General features: G+C 41.1%; 1 long non-coding RNA gene across 1 annotated transcript; it reads left to right on the top strand.

Annotated features, from left to right (window-relative positions):
- Positions 1 to 2,495: 2,495 nt before the first annotated feature.
- LOC109282156 (uncharacterized) lies at positions 2,496 to 15,685 on the top strand. Its single transcript, XR_002089045.2, has 2 exons — positions 2,496 to 10,817; positions 14,589 to 15,685. It is a non-coding gene; the product is annotated as an uncharacterized LOC109282156 (long non-coding RNA).
- Positions 15,686 to 26,094: the final 10,409 nt, after the last annotated feature.

Here is a 26,094-nt window from a genome sequence, read left to right as displayed (position 1 = left end):
TGCTCGTAACTTCCATGAATTAGCAAATACACAAGAAGCTAGATCTTCAACTGATGTAAATTTGTGTAGCTCTACTGAAATCAGTGAGAAAACTAGGCTGTGGTACTGTTTTGATTTGCCGTAAATGTGGATCCAAATGTCACCAGCAGCCTCCTTCACTTTAGTCGCATTATCTCATGAGAGATTGGAGGAATGCCAATTTGCACCAGCTGAGAAGACAGACCAGCTGGCCCAGAATATTTTTAAAATAACTATCAATGTAATCAAAGTAAAGTAATATTACAATCTTTTTAGTTATAATAAACTTCTTGCTGGCATAATGGTAAGATCAAAATTAAAGTGAAAATATTTTGACGCATTTTGTTAACACAGGTTAGTTATCAGCTTTTACTGGCATTCAATAATATTTTAAAAGACATGTTACTATGTGAAGGCCTGTTCTGCAAGCATTTACATGTATGAGTAACTTCATGTACACGATCCCATTGGAATAAATGGAACTACATGTGTACATCATTTTTTTTCGTGGATAACCCTTGTTTTTTCAGTTTCAGTGTTACCAACTCTGGCTGTTTTATTGCAAATCTCTTAAAGCATTGGCCTTGGAGTCATATGAATACATTAGACGCTCAGCTTTGATTTTTTTTTTTTTAAAGGTGAGTCTTTAGACCTTGAAATCATAAAGAAATTCTGGAAAATATCAATGCTAAAGGTGCAAAAATGGAGAAGGCAAATAGAAAAAATACTAGATGTATTCTTAATGTTGCTGCTGCTGTTGTTGACTTTGTTTTTATTTAGGGAGCCTCATGATAGTTGAATATTGGAACTGGCAATTCTGAGTGTTTGACAAGGATATAATATGTATGTAATATGACACTCAGGAAACCATGCAACGAGAATGAAGATTGAAGGCTTAATAGAGATCCATAGGAAATTTAGCAACATCGTGGAATTGCCATGAAGGGATGTATTTGAATAAGCCTTCATGCTTATCCAAAGTGCTATCAGCTATGAAAGTATGATGTAGAAACAAGGGGAGCTACATGATGAAACAAAAGCAAAGAACTGGACAAGGATGTGTAGGAAATGTATACTTGGAATCAAAGGGACAGACAATAAAAATGGATGTTATTTTCAAGACTGAAAAGACAGTATCGCAGTGTAAAAAAAGATGAAGCACTTTGGTGGACCTCATGTACCAGGGAGCAAAGTCTGATAATGGAAGGAGTCCATCTGGAAGAAGTCTGATAGAACAGGAAGAAATAAACAATTCAATAAAAAATATAGGTTTGGGGCAACCAAAACTATTTATGAATTCAGCTTCAATTTGGTAAATCATTTTGTTTGAAAAGGAAAATATGAACCATTTCAACACTTCTGCAGCAGACCATTTAGATATGTTGGATCTAGACTAACTAAGGGACTTGGGCACTTAGGGACTTAGGGACAACTTAGGGACAACCCCTAAAACTGATGAAGAAGATCCCAGTCTGATGGCTAAGCAACTGGCTATGGGGTCAGACCCAAAGAGTACTAGTTGACGGGAGCAAATCAATGTGGCACAGGGTGACCAGTGGAGTCCCTCAGGGCTTGGTACTTGGGTCGGTACTCTTTAACATCTTCAATGATCTGGATTCAGGAGTCAGATGTGAACTTGGCTAGTTTGCGGATGATACCAAATTATGGGGGAGGGTGGTCACACCACAGGACAGGCTAAGGATACAGGCTGATTTGGACATGTTCTCAAGGTAGGCCGACCAAAACCTGATGGCCTTCAATGAAGAAAAGTGTAAGGTGCTGCACCTCAGTAGGAAGAACCCTCAGCACACTTAGAGACTCAGGAGTGCTACACTAGCACCATGACTGAAAGAGACTTGGGTGTCTTGATTGAGCACAAGATGAATATGAGCCACCGATACAATGCTGTGGCTGGCAAAGCAAACTGAACTCTGGCGTGCATCCACCAATGCAGCTCAAGCAAAACCAGGGAAGTCATCCTCCCGCTTTACTTGGCCCTGGTGAAACCACAGCTGGAGTATGGCATCCAGTGTTGGCCCCCCACTTCAGGAAGCATGTGGGGAAGCTTGAGAGAGTCCAGAGGAGAGCCACTCATATGATCCAAGGCCTGGAGGGAAGGCCGTACGAGGAGAGGCTGAGGGAGTTGGGACTCTTCAGTCTGGAGAAGAGAAGGCTCAGGGGGGATGAGGTGGCAGCCTACAACTTCATAAGAGGGGTACAACAGGACTTGGGAGAACATCTGTTCACCAAAGCTCCCAAAGGGATAACAAGGTCTAACAGCCATAAACTCTAGGAAGGCCGATTTAAACTAGACATAAGAAAAAAGTTCTTTATGGTGCGAGTGTCCAGGGGCTGGGACAAACTCTCCCCAGAGGTGGTGCAAGCACCTGGATTCTTTCAAAAAACAGGTGGATATATTTCTTGCTGGGGTCACTTGATCCCAGCTGACTTCCTGCCTATGGCAGGGGGGCTGGACCCAATGATCTCGTGAGGTCCCTTCCAGCCCCTAATGTCTATGAAATCTATGAAATCCCATCCCCTTTCCCACCTTACATTCTATTGCAATACTTGAAGACAAATAACCTCTTTAAATCAAACTCGATCTTGAATCTGGATCTCCTGCTGGGTCTCCTCATTAGTGTCCTAACCAGTGGGCATCTGAGTACAAGAGAGGCCAACACCTTTCTCAATTTTGTGAATATCATCCAAGTTCCCTTGTGAATTTAGGTTTCTTTATAAATTTTCAGTGTTTTGTAATAAAAAATGTCCAAAAGGAAGAGCATTATTCAATTAGAAATTACTTTTTCTATTTCTCTAAAACAAAACAAACAAAAAAGGAAAAGAAATGTTTTCAGTGCAGCTCAGAACAATTTTTTTCTCTGCAGTTTTTCAGTTTGACCACTGACCTGAAAGAACAATTATTGATATAGTTCTAATGTGTAGTGCTTAATACAAAGGCCCAAAGCTCAAGATTCTTGGTTTCTGAGCACAACTTCAGAGCACAACTTTGTTGTGTCAGGCAAGTAATTTAGGCCACAGTTTTCAGTTGAGTCCACTAATTGGTGTTACCTCAGCTTTTTGAAATCCTGAGATCTTTATTTCCAGAGCTGCTGAGTACTTCCAGCTTCCTTTGACTTCAGCTGAGGTTGTGGGTATTCAGTTGGTCTGAAAATCCTGCCCACATGTACTTCAAATTGGGCAATCAAAACCAGAAGCATCAGCAACAATTTGTCAGTCATAAAAATCTGGGTCCCAAACCCTATCTGCCTCATTTTTTCCAACTATAAAATAGGTATAATATTAGTTGCCTGAAAATTCAGGTAGTTCCTGAAAATTCTTCAATGAAAGGGATGCATACAATACCTCTAATTATTAACTTTACAGCCACAAACAATAACAATAGACTAATGACCTGCTATCCTTTGCAGTCATATTGACTTTGAAAAAAGATGGCTGGAGGCACCATCACAAGACCTTCACACAGCAATAAGCAATAGGACGTGATGATGATTGTAATCTTTTGATGTAGGGGTGGGTTATAAACTGTAGTGTACAAACTTACTGAAAATACTGTACAGCTCAGTGGGATGTTTATAGGGTAGCAGATAAGTCAAAATTTTCACCACAGTGTGTTCATGGTGAAATTTGGTAATGAAAGAACAGTGCAAATACTGAATACTATAATCAGAAATAGAAGTAAATTAAACTTTATTTCTCTGTTCTGCAGCTTTCAACAAAGCTGATAGTAGAGAGGCACTTATGTTAGATGATATATTGTAATTATAGTTAAAAAAGGAAGTCCTTATGTAAAATGAAATTATGAATTTCATCTTAAGTGTTGTATCCCTGACACTCCCTGGATTGTATAACTTTTCCACTGATACTTTCAGGCCGTGATTCTTTATGGATAAGGCAGGAGCCACTGGATGCACAATTGTTTGTGCATTAGCAAAGCAGTTGTCATATATTCTGTTGTTTGCATCTACTAACCCGTGGTGACCAGAAGCCATTATTTCCATAGGACACAGTGGCAACCAGAAGCATTAACTCCCACAGTACTGAGGAATGTAAATACATAATCTTATGACCTCTAAGGAGATAATGTACAGCATCTGCCGTTCAAAAAAGTTTTGAAACTGATTTACAAGATACTTGTGCGTACTTGCTTATACAAAATTGCTTCTGGGATTTATCTTGCTTTGACCTTCAAGGAAAATGAAGAGTTCACAGATATAATATTCATAGAGGTAACCATATCAGAACCATGAAGGTTGGGATTGAAGACATTGGGCCATCAGAGTGGCTCTGAGTGATGCGTTTTTCTGGGTGTTCAAATGAAAGGAAAACACAATCACACAGGAAGAGAGCAAATGATACTGTGAAACTGTCAGAGAGATCTTTAATTCCCTGAGTGGAAATATTTGTTAGAAAGAGTTAGTTGAAGAAGGATAGAAATAGAATTCCACTGGCCATTCACCTACTGCAGTAGGCCAAATCCAGCCCTTGTGTAAGTAGGGGGCTACCCCACTGACTGTAGTAAGTTATGCTTGCTTGCATTATGACTATGTTTGGCCCTGTGAGGGCTAGGAGAAAGAGGAAGAGAAATAAGATGTTAGAAGGGTAAAGAGAAACAGACATGGGAAGGCAGGGATGGAGCAGAGGCAAGCTCCGTACAGTGAACGAGACAACAGAGAACCCAAACATTAATTTTGCTTTGCTCATATTTCAATAACAAATGTGGATTATGATGAAGGCATTTTAGTGTTGAATTGAACTGATTTTGTAAAAGACAAATTCCATTTTTCCATATATTTCCCCTCCAGTTATCACCACAGGGTAAGATTAAAGATCTCTGGTTTCTTTGATCTATTTAAACATCTATTTAAATTTTATTTGAATGTTTTAGCTGTAACTGTTTCCTGGTTTTGTAATGCTCAATTTGGGGATAAATATACCATCCCTGCAATGTCCCCCCTTTTTTTTAGCCTTCTTGCTTATACATACAGCTATAAATTCATGTTACGGTACTATTCTTATCTGGGAATTTCCTTAGCTTTTTAGAAATATTAAAAATGTCATAGAGCCACTAGACAAGAAGCCGAAAGAGAATGCTACCATGTTATTTCATCAATGATATGAAGATTTGCCAAAATCTGTTTCTCAAAATGTAGAACACTGAAGAAATTCCCACTGAGCTAAGGAATGCCAATATTGTCACCATTTTTAAAAAGGGAGATAAGTCTGGCTGTGGAAATTATTGAGGTATTGCCCTCCTCTCCATTGCTGAGAAGATCCCTGCTCAAATTCTGCTGAATTGACTGCTCCCTCTTGCTGTAGAAATCCTTCCTAAGTCTCAATGAGGCTTTAGACCATTGATAGGCACCATGGACATGATTTTTGCAGCCAGGCAGATCCAGGAAAAATGCCGAGAACAACATCAGGAACTGTATATGGCTTTTATTGATTTAACCAAAGCCTTTGACTCTAACCATGATGATCTATGGAAGATCTTACTGAAATTTGGCTGCCCAGGGAAATTTATCACCATCCTAAGACTCCTTCATGACTACCTGACTACCTCCATCCTATGCAGTGACTCTGCTATAGAGTTCTTTGTTATTCAAACTGGTGTCAAAATGGGCTGCATGATTGCACCAATTTTGTTTTCCATCTTTCTTGAGGTCATCAAGATGCTGATCTGTGACTATCTGCCACATGGCATCGGCACTGAGTGTAGGAGAGGATGGATGGGAACCTTTTCAGTCTCTCCCACTTCTATGTCAAAACCAGAGTTACTTTGGCCTTGTGGGAAGATTGATGATACCTGCCCAGGGGAACTCCCCGGTCAGAGGGGTGCATCCGGCAGTAGCAGTGTGGCCATGATCAGGAGGGAGCTTCCAATCCACCTAGGGTCAGCCTTACCAACTCACCAGCTGAGCTGGATTGGCTCTACCTGGGCTCTAGGAGCTATTTCCAGCGCTATGTGCCACCCAGGAAACAGGAGCTGAAAAGGAGAAGACAAGGCCAGCAAACAGGGCAATTGCTCAGCTGCCGGTCTGGAGTGAAGTCCCTAGTAACAGGGCAGCAGACCCACAGGGTCTATAGAGCTCAAGGGAGCTTGTAAAACGTGTTTCCACATTAATTCGCCATAGTGGGTGGCTAATTAAGCCAGCAAGACGCCAATTATCGAAGCGAGAAAAAAAAATTCAATTGCAGCTGCAGCAATCGGAATTTGCGGACTGAGTGGGAACAGGAGGGACAACAGCCACTAAAAACCCTGGCACTGTGGGGAAAAGTGAGCAAGCAGACACATTGGGTCCCTATATGGTTTTTTTGTTGCAGGAAGTTTTTTCTTTTCATTTGCCTGTCCTTGCATTTGACGGGCGATGGTTAGTACCAGGTCGGGGAAGTCATCACCCCTCCCTAATTTAATTCATTCATCAAGTCATGGCAGGAGAGAACTGAGAGGAACACTGACCTAATAGACTGACTGGCCTCTGTCCGGCATAGGAACAACAAGTGAATGTCAACGGGATGCAGAGGTCCGCGTCCATACATGGTGATATCCTGACAGGCCTCGATTGTGGAACTTCAGCATGCTGATGATTGTGCTGTCGTTGCACATACTGAGGAGGACAAATGGCTCTTAACTGCTTCTCTCAAGAATACCAGTGCCTGGGACTGACCCCTAATATTGGAAAAACATCCTGCTATGGCCCAATCATTCCCCCTTATCTCTGCCGCTAGCAAAGATCCTCATTGATGGACAGGAGCTGGAGAATGTTGAATATGTTGCATACCTTGGCAGCCATCTCTCAAAGAAGGCCGACGTTGACAAGGAGATTCAGTACAGGATGCAATGTACCAGTTCTTCCTTTGGAAGACTGAGTCATTGTGTGTTCAATGATCACGACATCAGGATTCAAACAAAGCTCCTACTATATAAGGCTGTGTTAATTCCAGCTCTTCTCTATGGCTGTGAACCTTGGGTGGCCTACAGGAACCACCTGAAAAGCCTTGAATGCCATCACCAGTGCTACCTCTGGAAGATTGTTCGCATAAAGTAGGAGGATTGTAGCACAAATGCCAATCTCTTCACTGATGCTAACACCACCTGTATGAAAGCATTAATAATTCATCATCAGTTGCAGTGGGTAGGACATTGTGTGTGCATGTCTGATGTCTGCTTCCCAAAACAACTGCTATACTCCCAACTCAGCCAAGAACAAAGGGCACACGGGGGCCAAAGGAAATGCTTTAAGGACACCCTCAAGGCACACATTAAGTGTGGCACTGACACCACAAGTTTGGGACATGGCTATATGGTGACAACTTGTGAGAGAAGGGACATCTTTGAGAAAAATCATCTTGTCCTAGAGATGGAAAAATGACAGAAACAGAAGGAAAGGAAACAAGATTGAGAAATCTGTGGTCTGACCCTTCCTTTAACCACCACCTGTGGCATTTGCCAGAGAGTCTGTGACACTAGGATCAGCCTTCTTAGCCGTCAACAAACTCATTTACAACCCTTTACTTGACCCATGGGAGTGATCATCCTTGACCATGAGGGATCACCCCCAATGCTGAAAGATTTGCCATATGTATTTTTTTAAACACATACTTTTGGCACAAAGTATTAAACTGCTCAAGATAGAGTGGAAATTAAGGTGCATTTACCAAAGAAAATGGCAGACGTACATGTGAATCTGGCCCTAAATTTGTAACTGATTTATTGATTAGAGGGTTTCTGTTTTTACGCCCCTGAAAGAGTTTACTAATAATAATGAGAGATATGTTATCTGAAGAATAGCAGGGAAAAACAGCAGGACAGTCTAATCACTGAGTCCTATAATCAATGTGTTTTAAGGTTTTTCTTCTGTGCTCCAGCAGCGATGTAGATGGGGCAGGACAGCCATTGGGATCTATGCATGTACTAAGTGTAGGCTAGCTGGCAGTCACACAATATTTAAAGAATAGCAACAATTTTGCCAAAGAGAATTCTTGCCATATATGACCTTGTACTATGAGTCATTGCAACCAAAGAACTGTTGCAAGCAAATTAGTTGTAGAAATAGGGAGGTGATTGGCTGAGGTGTCACTGATATGGCAACTCTCAAGAGTTTTCTGAGCAGTTGACTTGAAACTCTCTGTAATATATATAATCACAGCAATCTATATAAACTTGGTTTAATTACAAATCAATTTCTTTAAAAAATTTCAGTGCACAGGCTTTCAATTAATTTGAAGTATGGGAAAAGTCTGAGATGTTTGTGTTGTTCTGTTCATAAGGTTATGTGGGACAAAGAAAACACAGATATAGATTTCTTATATATCCTGATTTGGAATTAATTTTAATTCTTAAATTAATTAACAGCTTTACTTGCAAATTCTCAGAAAATTCATTCTCAACTCAAGGAGTAAGCATAGTAAGTTTGGGTAGGATACACAAAATTAAGCAGTTGGTTCCCTGCTAAAAATGAAGATTGCAACTCGCATCAAGCGGTCTCAGTTAGTCCTTCCAAATTACCACATTTTGCATTTGTTTCCACTGGATGCTCTCTGTTTTCCTCAGTGCTTGCTGAAGAACATCTCTTCTCTGTCTTCTATATTATCTGAGCAAGTACACTAGCACCCACCGAAATACAGAAATGAGCAGAGTTTCAGAGACAAAGCTTCTTCTTTGCAAGCCTGAAAAGTGAGGTTCTTAAATGGTAGGGTCTGCAATGAATGCCTGAGTTTAGTGAATTAGGATGTCCATTTTAAGCCTTCAAACTACAGGCTACTCCAATAACTGTGTACTTACTGAACAGAAGATGGAAGACAGAGCCTAAGAAGGAAGATTAAGTAATGTAGCATTACCACAATGCAACACCTTGTAGAGAGGAAGATAAACACTGTTCTTATCAGCCAGATGCTTCAGGAAAATCCAGATAACACCACAATAAATGGTAAGAAATCCAGAGAGTCTTAATAAAATGGTCATAGATGTTTTACCTCTGTCCACTGTTAACTAAATCAACCATGGAATGGAATAATACAGATTTGGTACTGTATACAGACTATTAGAAATTTTGAAATCAAAGTGCAATTGGGTTTTGCTATAGCACTATCCAAAAGATGAGAATTTTATACTGGGTAATCACTGGAAAGCCTGTTAATAACAAATAATTGTTTTTAATCAAGGGACAAACCAGTAACTCTTTGTTGTGCTTTATTCTTTCCATCCACACTGATGAATGAACAATCCTCTGTTGAAATCCCTCCATCCTGCATCAGCTTCTTCATCAAGTCAGATGTGTGACATGATCAGAACTATGGAATTAAATTAAATTCTTAGAGTTCTTGCTCATACAATTCCTAAAGTAAACCATGGTCTGTTTTGTGGCAGACCTAATTAAACAATCTGCCAGGGAGAGGATCTTAGCAGCAGGGTTTTGATTGGACTTGAATGAGGCAAGGTCAGCACAAAAAGGTCAGAGAGGAGGTTGTAGTAGATAAGGAGGGGAAGCATTATCAGTGTGGACAAAGGAAAAGATTGGATTTTGGATGTTGTGGAGGAAGAAGCAGCAGGGATGTGGGTATGGCCTACACATGTGGAACTAAAGAAGGAGGGGGACTGAGTAAAATATGATGTGCAAATTATAGGTTTGAGAGAGCAGTGGTGACAGAGAAAGGAAAGCAGGAGTTGGGAGGTGAGTTAAGGTTCCATTTAAATACATGATAGTGCATCTATGGGAAACTGACAGAAAGACAGACCAAATTGGATGGAGACAGGCCAGGCTAGAAAGATTAATGTGTTTGCTACCAACGCAAAGGTGATAGCTGAAGCGATGGAAGTAGATAAAAGGACGGAGAGATGGGCGGTCAGTGGAAGAGATGACAAAGAATAGATCTGAAATGGGTAGAAAATGGGAAAAGATTCCCTGGATGAGGTGCTGCAAGAACAATCAGAAAGGTAAAAAGAGAATCAAAGGATGATGGATGCATATTATGCCCTTCCCAGAAGGTAAAGGATGCCACGATTTCAAGCAGCGGCATACAATTGATGGTGCTGAAGGAAGACAGGAAGTGAAGGCAAGTGAAGATGGCCTAAAAGTTAGAGGGGTTAAGAGGGGTTATCAGAGACTTAAATGAGAGCCTGAAGTAAGAGAGAGCCTAGTGGAAGATGGATTGGAAAGACTCTAGGGTGCACTCTGTGGAGGGGTACTTACGGTAACAGTTGTAGAAAGTGTATTCAATGAGTTAGAATTCAGAAGGCACTTTGGGCTGTAATTGAAGAGGCAGGTAAAGGCAAGAATTAGATTTTTATAACAGTGATGACCATAGTGTGATTGTACTTTGAGTCAAAGCTGGAAAGGCTTAGAGTCTGCAAAGATAGGTGAAGGAGGGAGTGAGAGTGGAGACAGGAGAGGTTAGGAGGCATGAGGGGCTGGGTTTGCTGGGCTAGATGGACTGGTTAAAAGTAAGAGCAAAACATATCAGGATTGGTATAAAAATAGGGAGTGGAAAGGGGGAACAGAAAGGAGTGGAGGAAGGAAGGATAATGGCAAATCTTTACATATCTTTAAAGCAGTTAAATGAGCTTCAGTTAGTGCATTTACCAAGGGCTCAGAAAAGGTAAATGGGTGGTTTGGATTGTCTGTATGGGAGTCAGTGATGTCACACTATTCAGCAAGGGAGATGATACAACTGAAGAAGAGAAGAAGAAATCTGTTGTGATGGGAATCCAGGTGGTGGCAGGACTTTCTACAGAAGAGCTCAGCAATGCAACAGCAGGATCAAAGATGTGGGCAATGAAGGTAAGCCAAGTTTGAGGGAGAGAAAAACAAGTGACTTAAAGTGAGTGGGGTAGATGGAAAAGAGGAAGGAGAAAGGGATTGAGAGTACTTGAGAAGTCTGTTGATTGGGGATTTGAAAGGACAAGGGGGCAAATTTACCATGCAATAGGCAAATAATTCAGTCTCCCTGTGCCGAAGTTTCTCCATCTGCAAAATGGGTATGATCTGCCTTTAGGGATAATTATCTGATTTAACGGAGATGGCAAAAGAGTATACAAGAAGCAATTCTTGAGAGAAATTTTGCTTCTCTTTCATAGCAAATGGATTGTGGTTCTTGCAAATATATTAATTATTCCAAATTATCTAATGATTTTTTTCCATTGAATTTTTCCTGGTTTTTGAATTCAGTTACCCAGTGGCAGAGGTGGTGGAGTTATTTGCTCAGAATAAATTTTCTGATAAATTCAGTCAATTTTAAATTTTGTTTGTGAATTGCTTTGTCGACCTCCTGGTCTCATTATCTGTCATAAGTATTCACCAAAAGGTTGGCAGGAATAATTTTCTGCCTATAGTCTTTTCATAAACTGTTCACGTTACTTGTTCATGAAGTATGACTACCTGGGATCCTATTTTTCTCTGTTTAAAATCCACAAATTCTCTGATAAAATATAATTTTTGCAAATTCTGTGATTAAACCCCCCCAAATCTGTGTTTTCTGTGATTAAAATGAAATGCCATACTATATGTATATACTATATATATAGATACATATAGTATATATGTAGTATGTGTGTGTATGTGTGTATATATATATATATATACATACACACACATATACATACACAGAGTATACTATATATACTAAACTCTCTCTCTCTCTCTCTCTCTCTCTCTCTCTCTCTCTCTCTATATATATATGTATATATAGGTATCAGTTGAGCAAAATGTTTTATTGCTATATTTACAATGTTAAAACAATTTGAAATCCTACCAGTGCCTCAATCACTATAATAAAATTAATTCTAGTATATACCTATAAATTTTGGTGTTTGATTTTGGGTTTTTTATCATGGAAAATCAGAGCTCCCACTACTCCCTTTGCTCACCAGGACGCAGGTCCAGTTGTGGCTCTTCCCCCCAAATGCTTTGTGGTGCTGAGCAGCCCTGATATGCCAGTGCCCTGCCCATACCATTGCCCCTCACTCCTGACCCAAAGCCCTCTGGGCTCTGCTGGTGCCCCTCACTGGTGCACCTGCAGCCCTCCGCCCCTCCCAGCCCTGCTGGAGAGGACCACCCGCTGTCAGAGCTATGGGGCCAGGGACCTGGATCCACAGCTTCTTGCCCCCCGCAGCAGTGCCCGAGCCCTGGCTGCTGCCCATGGGAGGCATGGCTGGAGTGGAGCCCACAGTGGGGGCAAATGCAGGATGCCAGCTGTGGGCTCAGGGCTCCCTGCCCTTCTGCCCTCCCCCTGAGGCCTCAGTGGTCCAGCAGAGATGGGACCTGGTGCAGCAAGGCAGAGTGGGGATGGATGGGGAAGCTTGTTGCCACTGCTGGGAGCTCTGTGCTGACATGGCAAGGTTCCCCTTGTCCTCCAAGTAGCAGCAAGGGGCACAACTCTGTGCTGCTGTTGGACAGGCAGGGGGTGCCACCATGGCAGTGTGGGGCATGCAGCAGCAGCACTGAGCTTCCCTGCCCCACTCTGCCCTGAAGAACTGGGTCCCACCTGCTGAGCCACATGGGCTCCAGAGGGAGGGGAGCAGGGTGGGGAGCCCTGAACCCACAGAGGGCAGCCCACACCCACATGTGCGCAGGTCTGGGAGACATGTCCCCCCCCCCCTTGCTACCATGGGAATGCACGCAGTGGCAGGGAGCCAACCCACTGCCCCACGGACAAGCTGCCTGCAGCTGCATGCTGCTCCCCACCCAGGCCCTGCAGCAGCGCATTCCAGCCCCGGGCCCCAAGCCCCATACACCGCCCTAGCTGAGCAGCAGCCCCAGCCTCAGCCCTGCCCAACTCCCTCCCTCACTATGGGGGCCTCAATCCCCACCCCTACAACCAGACTTACCTGTGGAAGTTGCTCTCCAGGCTGCCTGGCAGGCATGTGCACATGTGAGTGTGCACATGCACATGGCACCCCCTTCTTGACCACCCTCTTTTTGCTCCCCCCAGCCCCTTGCAGGCTGGAACTCTGCCAGCCTGCAAGGTGAAATCCACTATTTCCCGTGTTTTTCTCCTTTAAAGGAGGAAATCCGGGTTTTTTCCCTCAAAATGAGAAAATCTTGGTATTTCTCATTAAAATGAGAAAATTCGGGTTTTACCGTATTTTTCTGTGGCAAACAGAAAACCTAAATCCCTGATGACTAGTCGCCTTGGTGATGTGGGGTTGCTTCTCCTCCTTGATTAAATAATCAAGACTTTTAAAGCAGGATATAAATAAATAACAAGTGATGATCTGGGCAGGGAGGACACTGAGTCAGGTGGAGACCTGGCACAGTGCTGGCATTGCTATCCCACCAGGTGCGTTGGGGATGGCAGAGCCAAACTTCCACCCATGTAGGTGTCATGGCTACACAGGAGCTCTTTGAAGCCTGCTCTTCCCCACATAGTAGTGGTGTTGCGTACTAGCACAAAGCAGAAAGTTGAGGCTGTATGCCTATATACTTGTCTGAGTCAGCATGAAAAATGAGCTATATCCTTTCCCTTGAGGACCCTAACTGTCATGACCATGTTTCTGGTGCTATTGTCTGTCTACGAGTATTAGAATATGCAAGTTTCGGTCTTGTTTTCTGCAAGTGAAGGTTGATTGCATGAATGTTCGATGGAAAGTGAATGCATGAATTCAAACAATGCAAATATACTTAGAAATCCAAGTGAAAATTTACAGAAATGCTCTTCTCAATTAATCAATTTGTTTGTTAACTGACTACAACAAAGTATTATGAGTACCAGCTGGGATTATCTAAGTATATGTGCATGCCAATATATGGACATTTAAAAATAAAGCAGAGCTTGCATTAATTACCTAGTTGAATAAACTGTGGTTTTTTAAACAGTATTTGTTGGTAATATAAAGTGCCTAAGCCTGTGATGCAGATTGTTGGTACAGAACTCACTCTAGAGGATCCATGCAATATTTGCGGCAGGAAAAGGGAGAAAAGCAATTTAGCCCTTGATTCACCAAGGCATGTAGGCACATGCCTAGCTTTCGTATTCCCCCTGTCTTCAAAGGGACTGCTCATGAATGGCTTGGTCAATGTATTTTACAGAAAATGATTTTAATGAAAAATGACCTTGTTTCTTAAAGTGAATTCTTTAAATGAAAACCCATTGACATTATTGAAGTTTTCCATTCCAAATAATATTGTCTATGCTCTTTCTTAACCAATATTTTACCAGGATTTCCAAACAAGATTTGAATAAAGATGTCAATAGAATGGTGGTGAAAAAAACCAGAAAATGCATGCCACCATGCAAAATAGAAATGAGTTCAAAATATCAAGATTTTTCAACAAAGCCTTTTCCCTATATCTCTATCAGGCTTATTTGTAGGCTTCAAGTTAGGTAAACGCATAAATACTTTGGTGAATAAAGACCATAATAATAACCATCATACAGGAGTCTATGTAGTCCCATGTCCCTTCTCGCATAGCACAGAGTTTTAAGGGAAAATCCTATAATGAAATAACTTGCTCCTCTTCCCTTATATGAATTCCACATGATTTAAAGCTGCAGATGATGAAATTGCTTTACACTGACTTAGTTTCTTTTCTTTTCTTTTTTTTTGTGTGCAGCAAAGGCATGGTTTCTTGCTACATTCGCTGAGTTATTCCCCTCCACAAGAGAGACTGCTAGATGTTTCAAGAGGTACCACAACCTGCTATATCCATGATAATGCCAAGTGACTTGCTTTGCTCACCTCAAATTCAGAGTAAAAGCCAAACTAGAAATGCACTGGCTGGCAATAAAATTATGGAGGGATTTTGAAAAAATCATGAGAAACAGAGGCAGGCAACAATCTGACACACAAAAAAGGCACAGAGTCGTAAGCCAGGAGGCTGAGATAGACAGTAGTGGAATTCATGCAGGATGTTTTTTCCACTGAAAAGGGTAATGAAGTGCATGGACAGCAGTAAAATATAAGTAATTTTAACACAAACTAAGCAAAACTTTTCCACAAAATTATTTTGGATACAACTGCTCTTAAAGGCTGATGAAGACAGGTTTCACAAGGGCCCTGTCTTGTCCTAAAACATCTAATTCTCCTTGTTGAATGCTACTTTAAAGCTTGAAATAGTTTTATTTTAAAAAGCTTTCAAGACTAAATGACGCTAAAAGCATTTTCTATAGCTTGCATTGCTATTTAGGAAAGCATGTTATTTCTTTTTAATTTGATCACTCATTCCTGAATAACTTTTCATGGACTCCAGACACCGCAGTGTGACAGCTAAACCAAGGAGCATCGGATGCGATGGAATTGCTCTACAAGCAACCTTGCCAAAGGCCCTTTTGCTGCACAAAGCTGGCTCTATCTTTGTATATTGAGGGAGCTAAATCAATGTTAAATGCTTGGCTCTTTTCACAGGACAATGACCAGGACCTAAGCTGCGTCCTTCCTTTTTGATTGACACTTGAAACGTTGAGCTGGAATCAGCCAGAGGCACTGCTACAAGCTTGAAGCCTCTGCTGGGGATAACAACTGGTGACATCTGCAGAAAGGCCGACAAAAGGCAGTTGAAAGCCGTGTTTGTTGCTTTCCCCTCTCAGATCTCCTCTCTTTCATGGAGCTCCTTACTTGCTTTAATATTATGATTCAGCACCTGGCTCTTTTGAACCTTGCTTTAAACTTCAAAAGGCGAGGTGGTATTAACAAACATGAAACGAAAAAGTGGCGGTAGTTTGATTTACTGTTGTCGTCTTATCAAGGGGGTTTTTTGTCACCAGCTGCCACTTTCTGTCATCTTTGGAACCATTATCATTTCTCTAAAATCTAAAAGACTCCACTTAATAACAGCTTTGAATACAGGCAGGATCAGTAACATATACAGTTCTGGGGATGACAGGACCATCAAATGAAAAGAAAGATGTTGCCAAAAGAAAAAAAAAACCCTAAAAGAAAATAAAACAAATAAAAGCTGTAGTACTTTTAAGTGACCTTGATTTCAGAATTAAACAAATCAAACCCAATTCCATTGTTCTTTTTGAATTCCATTTTGCACTTTCCTTGAGACATTTCTTTTTGTTCTCAGGACTAAAGAAAAACAAAACCAAACCAAGGCTTCCATTAAACTGCTCTGCACACAATGAATGCTGGTATCACATGAACACCATGAGTTCTCTACTTGTAAAACATACAGTGATAATTACCAGTTTCATTTCACTGACATTCTAGCAGAGCACTTTAGGGTACAAATTCACATTGAGAACTAGAGGGAGACCTAAACACAAATGTAACTAGGACAAGATCACTAGTCTCAAAGCTGCTTAACTGGTTTCCTTCAGAACATTTTCCTCATTGTACTGGGATACAAGTTTCTTCTACTGCACTCAAACTGCCCTTCAGCTAACAACACAGAAACTAAAATGCCTCTTACACCTGTAAGCATCCAAGTTACCCAATGCAACTTTTCAGAGCCCATTGAAAATAATTAAAACAGACTTGTGACATTTATATGCATTTTGCAATCTTCCCTCCTCCAATCACGAATCTCATCATGAAAGTTTATTTTAGATACCTTACTCACTTTATAAACAACAAAAATTAACTGAAGAAAGTCAAAGATTCCTGGATCCATTTAAGTAATATAATGAACTCATATTCTTATTTACAGTGACACCAGTTTTACTTAGGTTTGAATTGTAGCCATAGCCTTGCACCTTTTATAGTTGTTTCACAAGTGCAAAGTGAGGGCAAAGTTCCACTAGATCAGAATTTTCCAGTGACTTACCTGAATAGTAACATTTTACTTCAACTTACAATCTTATACATGTAAGATATAAAGCAGTGGAGAACTGGGCCCTCTATGTCTATATAATCTATTAATTTTGAAATTTTGACAGCAGTCATCTGTACTAATTTTAAATGGACATATACTGAACACTTGTTTAAAAAAATGAGGGAATGATTTGAGGTTTTGGGGGAAAGTATTGTTCAACGGCAGGCAACATGAACAACCACTGCTAAATCCTTGCATTGCCAAAACCACGCACCCCCTGCCTCCCACCAGAACAAAAAAACTACTGACAAAATTACCTATGCTTGAGCCCTGTATGATGCAAAAATGTCTGTGTCCTGTTATATTAACAAATGAGACTTTAAGAACCCTGAGTAGGCTTATCTTTGGGATGTGAAAAATAGGGACCAAGGTTTCTACTGTATTGCACTTCTTGTATATTTTAGTGTACAGTACGTATACAATGTAGGAAAAAGTTAATATTATTTCACAGGCAGACAAGGTTCTTTGGGTAAATCTGATATCTTTTATTAGACCAACTAAATAGTCAGAATTTTTTTTCCTTAGCAAGCTTTTGGGTTTAAAAATCCTTTGTCAGGCTGAGGAAGGATTGTTGGTATGTACTCTTCCTGGATGGAATGAATATTATTTCACATGCATTTTTTCAATGGACATTATTTAACAATTGTACCAAAACTAACCTGTCCTTTTTCATAGCATAAGTATGACTGACCTACTACAGGTATCTCATTTTAAAATTATTTTTAAATCTCATTTTTGGCTTAGTTAAATTATAGATTGATTAAATTCTTACTAACTTCAATGGCATCTGATTAGGCTACTTAGGAGAACTAGTTTCAGTAGCTAGATCCAAAACTTAATGATGCCTCTTGCTTTTGTTAATACAGACTACATATAACTAAGATTATGTCTAGGTAAAATCTACAATACTCTCCAATGTGGTGTTTCATCAGTATAATACCCTTTTGTACAGAGTTTGCTCTTAGAGTTAAAAATAACTCCAAACAAAACCTCAAATATTCCATTCTCCTTTCAGTTCAGCTCCACCCTCTGCCAAATGCACTTATCTGACAAATACAGTAGTTCTGACAGACATGAAAACTACAGGAAATTTCATGGCAAAATAAATAGGATAGTGACGAATGCATGCAAAGCTCTGGAGATCCCGGTTCCTGTCACTTGACTGGCACATAGCAAATGTCAAGAACCTTCTACTACAAAACAAAACCCTGCCTACATTCCTTTCACTAATCAAACTGACTCATTGCCTATTACACTGGCCCTCTCTAAATCAAAGCGATAAACGTGTGTCAGCTTACAAAATAAAACATTCCATATTCTTCATCACGGGGTTGCATTAAGGTAACAGAGTACAGAATTTGGCTCTCTGCTAGAATTAGGTGTAGTGCTTTTGTTTCCTGAAACAGATACATACTTGTAAAGATGTGACAATTCACAGTATTAATCTGCCACACATTATCTCTAGCAGGAACATGTGTGATCAGTACTTTATCCTATTTATTTAGGGCCAAAATCCACTACCATTCTTCTCATTGAAGAGACTTAGGGACACAATCAAAAACCAATGTAGTGAGGCAATGCAGAGAATTATCTTGACTAAAGTTCAGGTATGTGCCTCCAGGACTGATATTAAAAAAAATTGATTTAAGTATCTAAAGTCTCCATATATACCTCCCCTCTACAACAGAAGCAAAATGCTACTACTAGATCTTGCAGGCCAGGTACAGACATTACACTTTTACAGGTATAAGTAATTGGAAACTGGTCTATACCTGTAACAGAACAGAAGTTCAGCACAGAAAGACTGGTTTAAAAATGGCAGAATGCAATCTAAGATTCCCCCCCCCACCCATCCGGGGCAAATGTATATTTTGTTTGCTACTTATCTAAACTACACCACTTACAGAAAACCATATAAAGTAGGTCAACTCTGCTTCATGCTTTTTAAATGTCTGTACTGAGAAGGGATTTTGAGGGGTTGTTTTAATTATACCATATTGCTACCCTGACCAGAACAGTAGATGGATCTAAGTTAAGGGGATCTCAGTCCTTTCTTAGATTAGGTAGAGCCTTGCTTCATGGGTGTTTCCAACGGAAGTCAGTGGGATCACTTAGGAAGACCCAGTTTCAGAAAACAATTTTGATAACTAAGTTATAGCCACCTCGGGCAACTGGTGCTGCCTTTGTCAGAGGCAACATGTGCCCTTCCACCGCCCAGCGACCAGTCAGTGACCGGGGGAAGGGGGTCCCCTTTGGCTGATCTTGCTGACCGCAGGGGGTGTCCCACTACCTTGCTGACTGGGGTGGGGGGTGTCCCCCATGGCTGATCGCAAGAGGGCTGATCGCTGTGGCCAATCACTGTAGCCACTTCCAGGAGTGGCTGTGGCTGCTTCTGGGAGTGCAACGGTGCTCCGCTCCCCAGCTGGCACTTGCAGGGGGGGCACTGGCACTCCCGCCTGCCCCCTCCGCCCATTGTCTAAGTGGTGAGTGCAGTCAGTCAGGGGGTGCACCGGCACTCTCAGGGGATGTACATGCACCCCTATGCACCTCCTAGCCATTGATAGCCACTGTGCATGTCTGCAAGTTCAGCTGTATTCAATGAACCCCACCTAAGACCATCTCAGCTCCACAAAGCAGACATGCCCACAACTAGGAGCCTGCCATAAATATATAGGTGGCAGCAGCAGCAGTGGCCAGCTTTCTGCCATCACTGGGCGTGTCCAGAGGAGTGGGAACTTGCGCTTTGTGGGAACTTGCGCTTTGTGGCACCTCAAAGGCTTTTGAGGCACCACAAAATGCACACAGTGCACGTGAAAAGATTCCCTGTGCTGCATATGTGCAGCATGGAGCCAAAATTAGATACCAATATCTAAAAAAAGGCCTAAAAAATTGCATGCCCCAAGCCGGAGCCTCACCAGTTAGAGCTACACTCCAGCTGTTGCATCCCCAGTAGGCCCCTAGGACTCCCAGGTAAGGCTGCTACCCCTACCCCACATGGGACAATTTGCTGAGTACCAGAGCATGCATACAGCCGTGTTCCCTGGGGACAAGTAGCAGTGGTACAACTATGCGCCACTGCTATTTGTCCCCAGGGAAACACATGTTCCCATTTGTCTGGATGCTCCCGCTAGGCATGTATAGATGTGTCTTTATGCACACCTAAACTTAATGCTCCTTTACTTAAGGTGCATTAAGGTGATTTAGGCACACATCTACATGTGGATGCACTAATATGCATTAAGGTGCATTAGATTTATGTGTGAATATCTAAATTGCATTAGCACATGTGCAGTAGGGCTGTGCAAAGCTTCAATTGCTGATTCTATCTGGCAGAGATTCAGCCCAATTCAATGGTCAAATCTCCAAATTTGAATTGAATCAGGAGAGCTTTTAATCCCTCTGAATCGAATCAGAACCCTCCAAATCGATTCGGAGAGATTTGGAAGAATTAGGCAATTCAGACATAGACACAGCTTTAAATGTTTTTTCTATATACCTCAAGGTACCAGTCAGCTCTTGAATGCCGAGATGCTGGGGTGGATGGAGCATCCCACAGGAGCGTAGGGGGGCCCAGCGTACTCGGCAGTGTGCTTGGAATCACTTCCAGTCCACTTCCAGGTGCGCCAGGGAGCATGCTGGTCCACCCCCCCCTGCATCCCCCCAACTCAGTGACTGGTACCTCCTGGGTCTGGGGGGGAGGCACCTGGGGTCCCTCCATGTCTGATTGCTGAGTTGGGGGACGCAGGGAGGGGGCAGACCAGCATGCTCCCTGGAGGACCTGGAAGTGGACTGGAAGTACTTCTGGTCCACTTCTGGGTTTGCTGCCAAGCACACAGAGAGCCCCTCTGTGCTCCAGGAGGATGCTCCATCCACCCCCTCATCACAGCATTCATGAGCCGCACCTGGTACCTCGAGGTATGTAGAAAAAGCATTTAAAGCTGTGTCTATGGCCGAATCACTGATTCTCCAAATCAGCATTGAATCTTTAGATTCAGATTCAGCTGAATTGAATCGGGGATAGTGATCCAAATCAACTAATCGAATCACTGTCCCTGATTCGGGCTGAATCCAAATCAAATAAGGCCTGTTTCACACACCTGTAATGTGCAGATGCACTAATGTGCATTAACATGGTACGTATCCATTGATGGATACCGCGCTTATGCTCATTAGTGCGTGTACACGCAGTAGTTCAGTAATGTGACTTAGCTATTTGAACCTAAACTTAGCTATTTGAACTTAAATGTGACCTAGCTATTTGAACCTAAATTTGATACCTGCATAAAACAGGTATCAAATTTAGGTTCACATAGACTTAAATCATCATTTTCAAAGCACATTAAGGGCATGCATGTGTAAACATGTGCCCTTAATATGCCTTTAAAATGTCTTCAGCAGTCTCAAAAGCAGGGATCAGGACCTAGGACTCCCTCCATTCTGGAAGTGTTCTTCTGCTATCATGAATCACTGACACAGCTTCAAGAGGAGGGATGGAGAGTGCCCTCAACTCATCCTGTGGTTGTTAGGGCACTTTCCTGGGGACTGGGATTTCTAGCTTGAAGAGGACATAGAAGCCAAGCCTCCTCAATCCTGAACATGTACTTTAACACCTAGATGACTGAATAAAAGGCAGCTACTTCCTTAGTCTCAAAGGTGAGCCGCTTTACCTCATGACTTAAGTAGTTAAGTCAAAGCAAGGGTTTCAGGCTGTGAATCTCAAACTAATAGAAGCACCTAAATTGGGTCTCCAGGGAGAAATGTACTAGTTCAGACATGCACACCCTTCAGTAATCCTTATTGTTTAGCATGGGTGTATCCCTTCCCCCAGTTTAGGATGCTGACTGTGATAAATCGCTATTCCAAATGTTTGAACATCCCAGATGATCTGGGTGCTGAGCACACATTTCAATTGGTTTTGTTTTGAGCTTCGACAGCTGTGAAACTCAGACATTTCCAGTGGTGCAGCCAGAAACTCATCAGCCGGCCAGGGCTCACCTGAAACTGGTCTGAAATTAATGTGATGTATAGCAGTTCAGACATGCCTGGGTTGTGCTTTCAGTTTGCAATGAAAAACCAAAACAGGTAACTTAGTGCAACCGGCTCACAGATGACGGGGATTTAAATGGCAAGGTGAATTGACACCACAAGTGTGACCACAAATTGGCTAGCTGGACAACAGGCACCTTGGGTCGAATACGCAGAGCGTAAATTACCCACTTACCTTTGTCAGGGCTGCATTGTGAGGAAGCTCCAGATGATACCACTACCCATTATTGCACTTGTTCTTCAGCTGCGAAGTAAGCTTTTAGTTTCAAGAGCTGTTGGTGGAGCACCATTCACAAGGACTAAAATTAACTTTAAAAGGAAATAAATATAAGAATGGAAGACATCTCAAGTGAATTAGGCAATGCAGGACACACACAAGTGAGAATATCTGAGTTTTCATCCTTAGTGTTTTTTATTGCATTTTATTTCAAGTAAACTTCTCTGTTAAAATCAAACAACAACCAAACAAAACAATCTTGTTACTTCTTCTGGGGCTATCAGGTTCAGGGCCTTGTGTAAACTAGGCAGCTACACGACCTAAAGATTTTTTATGACCAAAATTCGAATACTGTTTATAGGGATATAAGTGGTCTTTATTTTGATACCTACAGGGTCTCAGCTTTGCAGCATACTTATTCAGGCTTTCCATTACACAAAAAAACCCCAGCAAAGTCATTCTTGTTTGGATCATTCCATTATAAAAATCCCTAAATTGTTACCAGTTAAATCAGCTGGTTTTATTCCTTCTGGCTCTTACCAGTAGGAGGTGTTTTCATGACAAATGACCATTTCACATAGAGATGTTTATCTTTTATAAAACCAAGACAAATATTTGCAGACTTGAATATGCGTAGCCAAAGCCATGGCATCTAACCTGATTGGAAGAAATGTGGAGCAGCTGGACCTTCAGCTCTCTGGCACTGCAGGTGAGAAACTGCAGGATTCAGAGCATATAGGAACAGCTACAGGTTTGGGGAAAATGTCTAGGCTAATTAGAGATGATTGATTTTTTTTAAGCAGAGATAGTTTTGAACTGTAAAATTCAGACCAAAATTTCAAGTCCTTTCAATCTCAAAAATTAGGAGATTTCAGATTTAGGTCCTTGGTTTGACCTGTAACAGAAATCAGAGTCACCTGTATGTTCTAAGCCTCATCCCAGGTTCAGTTCTGAATTTGTGAGTTCAGTGATGCTGGGATTGGGCATTTTAGTCCATGCTTGATTTTACTAGAAGTACAGCAAAATTATTTTTCCCTATTTTGGCTTAGTAATATCTCCATGTTTTAAAATTACCATATCTTTGCATTTGTTCTCTGCAGAACTGTCAGTCAATGTCAAAGAGGATGTATGAATCAAAACTGTAGTTATGTTCTGATAGCATTATATAGGCTGGCAGAAAAACACAGGTGAAATAATGTCAAATCTACATGAGACTCTCTTTCCTTTTAAATTGAGACATCTGTCTAATCTCAATACTTCCTGTTAAATGAATATAGGCACCACAGAAGCTTATCTAAGCTTGATGTAAAAGGGAAAGAAAACATTTCTATGGGCATATTTGTACCTGTCAGCATTTACTTTAGACTTCTCTCTCATATATTAATGTGAGTGACATCAAAATGATTAAAATGATTGTTAATGTTAATACCACTTTAGTACCCATTTTCCCCCTATTTAAAATGGAGCCTTTCCTTGAACCCAGGTGCAAGTGGGAATTGGATCATATTTCGATAAGACTTCAAAACTTTCAGTGGAGACATGGGAAGGACAAAGTCAAGAGAGAACCAAAGGCTCAACAATACCGGTGTGTGTGCGCGTTTGTGTGTGTATATGGGACTGAGAAGCTTTCTTTGAGCTGGTTGTACAAAGGTGTTATTTAGCACTGTATAAAAGCTGAAGTACATGTAGTAAGACATTCTTTCTCTTTTTTCCTTTTTCTTTTTTACATCTTAAAAAGCCTGTACTTGCACACTTGTGTGAATTGTCTTGCATATAAACCAAACCTACTCAAAGACATCTCAACCTTGACATTTTGTTTTCCTTTGCAAAACTCCATTTCTTTAAAACACCACTTGCCTGGCATGCTCCCACATGAGGCACAATTATCAGAATAATAATTAACAGGCTCTCATTAATTTGGGATCAAACAATACCCCCTAATGAAGCAGAGAACAACCAATGTGATCCCTTAAAGTGAGGCGTATGCTTTTCTTACACCTCGTGGCACCTAATCTGCTGTAACCGTTAGGCACTGAGCTGACCGTAAAGGCCTTTATAACATTGAGTCAAGGACAGTTAATGGATGCTGGAGCACAAACAAGAGTGCTCCAAGCATGTCAGTCAAGACTAACCTGAGGCGAAAACATCAAAATGCAGGTTGGAGTTTTGACATTCCTGCAGGCTCTGTACGCCTCGCCAGTGAATTTTTAAAGTCAATATCCCCCTTCTGCTTGTGAACATTTTCTATCTGATGAGGAGGAGTAATGTGGATCTGATTGAACTGTGACTAAAGTATTACTTAAAAGGCAGCTTTGAATGTATGTGTGCGTGTGTGTGTATTTTTTTTTAAAATGTCTGTGATAACAATAAAGACAGTTTACACAGATTATCACAGGCTGTGTCTTTAGACTTCAAGGTTATATGATTAGGAAATTAGAAAAGAGATGAGATTAGAAAAACCACAGAACATTTTTTAAAAAGGAAGCTTTTTACAAATTATCTGTGTACTGAATTTACACAGAATCTGATAGATAAATCTTCTAATATTTGGAAATGGATAAATGCTACACTGTAAATAGAAGGAACTGGCTTTGGCGCTTGTGGCTGGCAAAAGTTCAAAAAACATATTAAGTATTCTAATTCACTGAAAGCTTACTTATAAAAATGTATATTGTGATATAAAATGTAATGATTCCTACATAGAAGTGTAATGAGCAATAATAATTGCTCTAGATGAGCACAGTATGGGCTGTTATAAAGTATGCTCCCTTTGCCTCCAAAGTCCCCATTAAATCTTTATCTTCTTGTTCCCCTTTGCACAGTGGAGTGAAGTGATTAAGGAAAATGGACATTAAACTTAAGACAAGATCATTTTCGGGGTTAGGCAATGTGTGTGAGCATACAGGGTAAAATTAGGGTGTTGGCATCAAGAAACATACCTTCCTTCTATTCCTGGAAAATAAGATTTATCTTTTCTAAGGAGAAATGATGTAAACTGAAGTGTTTTCTTAGGGTATTTAGAAGCTCTGATTAAAATTTCCCAGCTAACCATAAAGCTTAATTAATTCAGGAAGGAAATATTTTCATGAGTTCTTTGGTGGGTTATGCCAGCGGTGAGTATTTTGATCCTGGGTCCATTTGCTGTTAGAACAGATCAATGGGTGAACTATTTGATGTGTTTTTAATTTGTCTTATGAACTTTCACTTGGCACTGCTCTGTTGTTTGCTTAGTTGTCTCTTTTTAACCTCTGAAAGTTTATTTGACAGGGATCTTGTGGGTTGTAGAAACATGTCTGCGCAAATGTTGTGCATTAACTGAATATACATATGTTGGATAAATTATTTTTCTCCACCTCCTGTCAAAAACTACTGTATAGAGTTTCTATGTGCTGTTAAACAGTTGTTGCTTTATAGCCCAGAGGTGGCTGCATTCAGTATGGAATACAATTATTATCTGTTGGATATATGGGTGGTTAACCTTGCAAAGTTCATCGGGTTCTTTTGGACTGAAATGTGCTGTGTAAAAGTATGGTATTATTACCTAAACCTCCTGTGTTCCTTACAAAATATGTACAGTATGGTCAGAGGTGTAACAACCAACTGGGAGCCCAGGGCAGCAGTGACACATGGAGGCAGCAGCAACTTCCAGCAGCCACTGTGCCAGTCCTATGTGGCAGCAGCTGTTATGTTTTTGCCCCCACCGTCAACTCAGTGCATGGGGTGGTTGCCATGGTCATCCTATCTTAATTATGTTATTCCATATGGGCTAAATTGCATTCCACCTATTAAGCCTCTAAGTGGACTTGAGTGCTAAGTGTGATTCAATTCCACCCTGCTGAAGTCCCAAAAATCCACCAATGCATCTGCCTTTATAACACACCATCACCTTACCTTTAAGATTTAGCCAAAAAAAAAAAAAAAGAAGCAGTGAGGAGGAGGAGGGCCCATTCACCTTTTGTGTTAATCATTTTTCAGGGACTCCAGCAGATCAAAATAGAATCCTAATTACTGCCTAAATCCACTTCCGCTCCTAATATTTAG

The sequence above is a fragment of the Alligator mississippiensis genome, chromosome 1 (genome assembly GCF_030867095.1).
Source record: "Alligator mississippiensis isolate rAllMis1 chromosome 1, rAllMis1, whole genome shotgun sequence".
Taxonomy (NCBI): Eukaryota; Metazoa; Chordata; order Crocodylia; family Alligatoridae; genus Alligator; species Alligator mississippiensis.
This window is presented reverse-complemented; position numbering and strand designations above follow the sequence as displayed.